We start from the raw sequence: 8,413 nt of genomic DNA, 5'->3' as shown, positions 1-8,413 counted from the left end.
ATCTGGGGGCATAAAAATAGAGACGTGATATGTAGAAAGTATGCTGTAATAGATAGAATTTGGTGGATATGGATGTATTGGGGAATCCATGGAGTCGGGATAATAGGTATCAAATTCTCAAAGAACCCTTTTAACACGAAAAGACGTCAAAAGCCAACAACAAAGGTATAAACTAAAACATATGACTCACTTACGCTATCCTACATTAAATAAATCTACATCTGTACTTTATAGAACCGACATTTTGAATCTTCATTGAATTAGACTATTAAGAATAACTAAAGAGCGACGACTGTTTCCATCGCCTTATTCCATCTTAAAGGGATCTTTTCACGCTTTGGTAAATTGACAAAATTGAAAAAAGTTGTTTCAGATTCGCAAATTTTCGTTATAGTTATGATATTTGTGAGGAAACAGTATTACTGATCATTTACCATGGTCAAATATAGCCATTATATGCATCTTTTGACGATTTTAAAACCTTAAAATTATAAAGCGTTGCAACGCGAAACGATTGAATAATTTGGAGAGTTCTGTTTTTGTCGTTAAATTTTTTGAAACTACGAAGATTGCTTATATAACGTATAAAATACATTATATATATGTACACGGCGGAATAGCTCAGTAGGGTAAAGCGTTTTTACTTCAGGACTCTGGCAGGGCTGCAGGGGTCACTGGTTCGAAACCTGGTCCGGGCAATGTTCTTTTCCTTTTTTTAATTTTATTCTTGATTTTTTACTGGAGCTTTTACGATCCAATGTTTACATTTATCGATATAAAGCATTTAATGAATAAGTTAAAAAATGCCAAAATCTGTGAAAAGGCCCCTTTAACTGCTGTCCAAGTAGTAAAATATCATACTTGTTGTGCAACTAACTACACATAGTAATGTTTAGAAAAAGTTATGATTCTGCCCTAATGAATAAATACAGCTACAGAAACCATCCTGACTTATTTTTTTATGCGTTGAGTTAAAAAAAGTTCTGAATACGCGCAGGTCATAAAATGCAACGTCATCGATACTGCTTGGCTTACATAATGTATACAACAAAAGTTTAGACATATTGTTTTACAAATCATACACTTATCGTAGTTTGCTTTAAATTGGTCTTCCCGTCAAATAAACAAAGTATCTTTTTGTAAACTTCAAATAAATGTGTGATGAATAAATGTTTCTTTTTTTAAAGAAATGGGGAATTATTGCTAAGCCATCAACAGATTCTGTATACTTTGACGTTGTATATAAGAAATCATATGATTTCAAAATCGTTGCTCACTTCAACTGTGCATATCTGTGTGAGTACTATGAATTTGGAATACACTAAAATTGTTTAGAATTGAACTTCATAAGTCTGCTGTTTGCCGATCATTACCTTGTTACATGAGCAGAACATAACTATGCACAAGGGTAGCATTAAGTATTTGTAGTTTGAATGATTTTGTGTTTTATGTACTTGTACATTGCACAAACTTTTGTTGAATATGCAATTAACTGACTACAAATGCTATAAAGGATTTTACATTTTGTGTTATTGTTTGGCCATTTACATTGCAAAATGAAGTCAAACAAACCTGTAAAAGATTGCTCAAAGGTCGATTCCACAAAGGTCGATTCCACAGACATGCTACCAGGTTCATCTTTAACATTTCTACATTTGGCAGCAGTGTAGTTCATGAGTGCATTTATGTAAGAATTTAGATTCTTCTCAACCAGAGTCGTATCGGCTATATTTTCAACAGTTTTCAGTTTAACTTGAGCAGCCTCTAGTGAATGAATCACTTTCTGTGCAGGTGTCTCCAATATGTCATTTTGCAGCTGAATTGTAAAACAAGGGCTGTTTGTAAAACACGCATGCCCCCCAAATGGGCTGTTAGTTGTAGTGGCAGCCATTGTGTGAATATGTTAGAAACAATTTTACTGCTTCAGGTCACTGTGATCTTGACCTTTGAACTGAAAATCAATAGGGGTCATCTGCCAGTCATGATCAATGTACCTGTGAAGTTTCATGATCCTAGGCCTAAACGTTCTTGATTTAATATCATCAAGAAACCATTTTACTGTTTCGAGTCACTGTGACCTTGACCTTTGACCCAGTGACCTGAAAATCAATAGGGGTCATCTGCCAGTCATGATCAATGTACATATAAAGTTTCATGATCCTAGGCCAAAGCGTTCTTGAGGTATCATCCGGAAATCATTTGGTGAACGGACGGAAAAACGGACCGAAAGACGGACCAACAGACCGGCCGACATGTGCAAAACAATATACCCCCTCTTCTTCGAAGGAGGGCATAAAAAGTATGTTTGAAATGCAACAAACTGATACACCATGTATAGATTGTTAGATAATACCAGTACTTGACCAAGAGATGTGTTTGTCAGAAACACAATGCCCCCTATTGCGCCGCTTTGAAATAAAATTTCAATATATCATTTGGCAGGTTTAGAAATTATCTCCCTTTTATAGCTTATTACTTCCCTTGGGTTGTATTTTTTGACATTTGACCTTGAAGGATGACCTTGACCTTATTTTTTTTTGATTATATCCTTTAAAAAAATATTACTCCCCTTGTGAAATGATCTGTACCTGCCAAATGATATAAAATAGAATTATCTCCCTTTAAAGGTTGTTACTTTCCTTGGATTTTGCGTTTTGACCTTTGACCTTGACCTTGACATTTCACCACTCAAAATGTGCAGCTTTATGAGATACACACGCATGCCAAATATCAAGTTGCTATCTTCAATATTGCAAAAGTAATGGCCAATGTTAAAGTTTTCGGACGGACAGACGGACTGACGGACAGTTCAACTGTTATATGCCTCCATACCTGGGGCATAACAAATGTACAATAGTTCTGATGAAGTACATGTATTATAAATATAATATACGTGATTAACAATAAACCAATATAAATAATATATAACACTATTGTTGATAAGTGCATGCTGATTTGCCTTTTGTTATTATTATAAAGAGCTTCTTAAGTTTCTTCTTACAATAAACTTGATATTTAGTTAGTATTCTTAACATGCACTTTCAACTTGTAATAATCTGTAAATTAATAAGTAAAAAAGAGATGTGTTAATCAGAAAAACAATGCCCCCTATTGCGCCGCTTTGATTTTTTTTTTTTTGACCTTAGACCTTGAAGGATGACCTTGAACTTCCAACACTCAAAATGTGCAGCTTTATGAGAACACCGCTTTGAATGTGTTTTTTTTACCTTTGACCTTGAAGGATGGCCTTGACCTTGAAGGATGACCTTGACCTTGAACTTCCACCACTCAAAATGTGCAGCTTCATGAGAACGCTTTGATTTTTTTTTGGACCTTAGACCTTGAAGGATGACCTTGACCTTGAACTTCCACCACTCAAAATGTGCAGCTTCATTAGATACACATGCATGCCAAATATCAAGTTGCTATCTTCAATATTGAAAAAGTTATGGCCAATGTTAAAGTTTTCGGACGAACAGACGCCATATATTTAACATTTGACCTTGAAGGATGACCTTGAGTCTGATCTTCACCTTTCACCACTCAAAATGTTCAGCTCCATGAGATACACATGCATGCCAAATATCAAGTTGCTATCTTCAATAGTGAAAAAGTTATGGCCAATGTTAAAGTTTTTTTCAGACGGACGGACAGACTGACTGACATACTGACGGACAGTTCAACTGCTATATGCCACCCTACCGGGGGCATAAAAATATGTCAAATTTATAACTACATGTAAATGTACAGTACAGATTTTTTTCCTTCTTTTGTACCAGCCCAATATCTGCCCTTTCCCCTAGACGTATCTTCATGAAAATTTCCCGAAACCATCTACATGTGTATTTCCCCCAAAATTGCTTTTATATTGAACAAGAGGGCCATGATGGCCCTGAATTCGCTCACCTGACTAACCTTGCTAAATCAACTTAAATTCTATCAGACTATGGCTAGCTATATCATGATGTACAAATGGGCCAAATTTCAGGACCATAGCTAAAAAAACAAGATGGCCCTAGATCAGTCATCTGAGGAAAACTGGTATAATACATGAACAGGAGCTCCTACCAGCTCTTTGTAATATTATGTACATTTTGATTCAAGATGGCTCATTTACAAATGAAACCTGATTACATCATACAGTACACTCCACGCGTTTTCCCCAAAAAACGCGCTCCCTCCGCGTTTTTTTTTTCTGCTAGCGAGTGTTTACGCGGCGTTGGAAGAGCGAGGTGAACTCGATAAAACGCTCGGCGTTACGCCGCGTTCGCTAATTCCCGCGGCGTGTATTACTTTAGGCTAGTCGGTAAATGCAGACACTTTCCGTTCTTATCAGTGATCGCCGCGCAACGCCGCGTTAGCAGTGTGCTACTGGGCATGCCAAAAAATAAAAACATTGTTATAATTAATTGTTTAAACACTGTAGTACATGTATAAAAAAGATAATTGTATAGAAAATTAATACGTATAAAAATTATGTTTTTTAATTCACAGGTACGTCTACAATATGAATTAGTCTTATATAATACATTTGACAAATTAATATTTAAATCATAACACATATGACACAAGAATAAATGTTCCGTAAAATTTCCAAATGAGAATAATAATTCGTAATCCGAAACACACTACGATTTTTAATTGTTAACACGACGTTTACAAATGCTTCCAATATACAGTCATGTATATTTCCAGACAAAAGCGCGCGAAAATTATGCTGCAATGTACAAGGTCAAGGTACAATGTATACTCCTGCAAAGCGTGCGTGTATTGATTTTTTTTATACAAACTTTGTAGCGCAGAGAACATTGAATTTTCTTGATTTCGGTTAAAAGTTTCTTTGGTATTTATTAACGAAATTATATCGCGAATAAGTTAATATTTCCTCTAAAATAATTTCAAATCGAACACGCCGAATCTTTATCGTTACTGTATTTTAGTAGAGTAATTATTTTAACACTAATTGTATAGTAAACTGATTAAAGAAGACATCTGGGCGGAACTGGATTTTAAGTGTTTGACGTTATGAAAACACGCAAAGCTTGTCTACTGACCTATTGTGTAGACTGCTGTCTGCGGTGTTTTGACAAAAGGGATTAACATGTGTGAATGTCACTCTGCCGATTTGGTCCATAATTACTGATAAATATTGTTTAGAATGTCGACGCAACAAGAATACAACTGTTAAATGCAATTATCATCTCAATAGTTACCACCTTTTAGCAATCAATGGAATAACCTACAAACAAAGAGAAAATCAATGCATTAGCGAGCAGAGAATTGACTTTGTTCCGACAATTAAAACCATTCCTTATGCATTCGTTGAACGTGTTTACTTGAGTAAGTTATGCCTGTAGACAGGAAGCGGCTTTTCTTTGATTACGTCAAACTGTCAATTCACACAGATTTGCGAGATTTTTAGGGTCCTTGGTCATTTGTATACATGTTCAGTATAGAAAATCACCTGCTAACATGAAAACTTTGGATTAAATTATCAAAATAAAAACAATGTTGCAAACTGTGTATATATTAATTGGTAAGTATTAGTTAAAAGACGACGTTTTGTGTGTCGTAAATCAACGAGTTTTCTATACAACAACAACTACTTCTACAACCACGTCGGGATCGATCTATCTTGGTTGTTTTTTTTTTATTGTAAATATTATACTACATGTACATGTATGTACTTGTAATAAATGTAATTTTATTTGAAAATCAGGAAGTCAAACAAAATTAAATTGATCGATATCTCGTAAAACGCGGAGTTTCCCCCGCGTTGCCAACGCCGAGGGCCGCCGCGTCGGCTTATCAGTTTTGCCGATCGTTAACCGCCGCGTCCAAAATCATGCAAACGCCGCGTATAGCGGGATTTTCTTAATCTCCCTCCAGGTCGAAACCCGCGGAGTATGGAGGGAAATTGGGGAAAACGCGTGGAGTGTACTGTATCTATTGTATGGCTATACTCGAATTGACATTCTAGAGCACAAACAGATATGACCTCTTGTCTGTGTTTTGACCCCAGTTGTTTCGTGTGCAATCCAAATTTAGACGAAAGACAGACAACACCAGGAGATGTGATAGCTATTCGGCTTGACCTCTATCGTCTACAGGAAGTGTTACTATGATTTGACCAGATGACCTACTTTTTGACCTCAGATGACGCATATACAATTTCTAGCCAGATTTCATCAATTAATACATTCTGACAAAATTTAATTAAGACGTGATGAAAACTGTGACCTCTTTCATCTACACAAGGTTTTACTAGAATTGGTCTGGTGACCTAATTTTTGACCCTAGATGACCCATATACAATCCAAAATCAGATATTATCAATATAAACATTCTGACCATATTTTAATAAAATCAGATGAAAACTATGACCTCTGTTGTCTACACAAGGTTTTTCTATGATTTGAACTAGTGACCTAGTTTCTGACCTCAGATGACCCAAATACAATCCAAATCCAGATTTCATCCAGATAAACATTCTGACCAAATTTCATAAAGATCTGATGGAAACTGTGACCTCTATTGTCTACACAAGGTTTTTTATGATTTGCCATAGTGACCTAGTTTTTGACCCCAGATGACTCAAATACAATCCCAACCCAGATTTCCTCAAGATTAACATTCTGGCCAAATTTTATTAAGATTGGATGAAAACTGTGACCTCTACTGTCTACACAAGTTTTTTAAAACTTTGACCTAGTGACCTAGTTTTTGACCCTAGATGACCCAAATTTACTTTAGCCATATATAGCCATATAAGGAAAAATGCCCCGCCCCTTGGCAGCCATGTTTTTCAAGCAAACACAACCATTTTCGAACTCATCCGAGATATCATTGAGACCAATCTTCTGACCAAATTTCATAAAGATTGGACAATAAATGTGGTCTCTAGAGAGTTAACAAGGCAAATGTTGACGGCGCACAACGCACGACGGACTAAAGGCGATCACAAAAGCTCACCATGAGCACGTTGTGCTCAGGTGAGCTAAAAAGAAACAGTTTAGCTATGTTTACAAGTACCATAAGAGTTCAACAATTTTAACAATATTATTTACCGAAAAACAGCACTTTCCCAAGTGGGAGAAAACTAAAAAAATCCCAATGGCTGTCCGCAAATGCAAAAATTTGTTAATTTCCCTAAGCAGCTCCTTGGCTTAGACTTAAGTAAATATAATATTGACAACTTGACAGGGCTTAATTCCAATTTTTAAGTATTTGTTAGCACCAAATAAAATACACCAATTTCCCAGTCTGAAGACTTCGCAAAGCGAATAATCCCAATTTTAGGTTTTTTCGTGCTACTTTTTCCCCAATTAGGCTGGTACCGGTGCCTTTCCTGATTGAGCAAAAAAAAAAACGCTGAGATACCAGCTTATTAATTTTAATGTACACTGCGAAAATGTGTCACAGAAAAACGAAAGTGCCTGTAAATTGAAGTAAAAATTGAACCTGGGATAGTTTTCTCACAGCCTCCTGTGCAGTGACATCATGTGCTAGACAAGTTGGGTCTGTCAGCAAGCTAGTCAGTGTTGTAAAGATGTCTTGGAGATTTGGATCTGTGACTTTACAATGAGATGAATGACGAACAATCCTGCCGATGTCGCGTGCCTATTAATATGAAAATATGGGTATTTTATCTTAGTTTTTGTCTGATGTGGTCTAGAAAACTGCATGCAAGAAGCCAAGAATGCAACAATGTGTAAAGTAATTTGAAAGCTGCAAAATTATACCATACACATTGTTCATTTACTTGCAAATACATGCATTTTCGTTCAGTTTTTTTTAAAGATAAAAAAAGATTTTGCAAATCTGAAATATCATTTGTAAAATGTTCTCAGCAATTGTCATTATTATTGAGCCTAAAACGTGATGTCTAGAACAAATGTTTCTTTAAGTTTTCATGTTGATTGGGCAAAAAACATGTTACACTGTAACTCCAATATAACGCGGATGAGGGGGTCCAAGCCATGCAACAGCGTTATAAATGGACAGCGTTATAAGTTTTGAGCTCATTTATTTAAGGGGCTATAAAAACAGGTAAAGTATAGCCTATAATATAAGTCCTGTGTATAGTCATGCTGTGTTGTCATCCGCAAATACATGCATGTAAACCTAATCGAACGATAACAGTATAACTACCGTTTTCTAATGTGCACATTTATCCGATAATCCAATATAATTACATCACTTATGAAAAAATAATGTTTAACATTTATGACAAGAAATATGTTTACGAACTTCGTAAACAAATTCATATGCCTAAGCCATTTTTCAGAAAAATTATTACAGTGCATTATGGGACACAGCTTTCATTGGACGAGCGAATTTAAATTTAGATTGAATGCAATACGATACATGTACAAAGAAATGTTTATTTAAGTGCATCTCTGTTAACGTTTAC

Source organism: Dreissena polymorpha, chromosome 9 (assembly GCF_020536995.1).
Source record: "Dreissena polymorpha isolate Duluth1 chromosome 9, UMN_Dpol_1.0, whole genome shotgun sequence".
Classification (NCBI taxonomy): Eukaryota; Metazoa; Mollusca; class Bivalvia; order Myida; family Dreissenidae; genus Dreissena; species Dreissena polymorpha.
Note: the sequence above shows the minus strand (reverse complement) of the source record.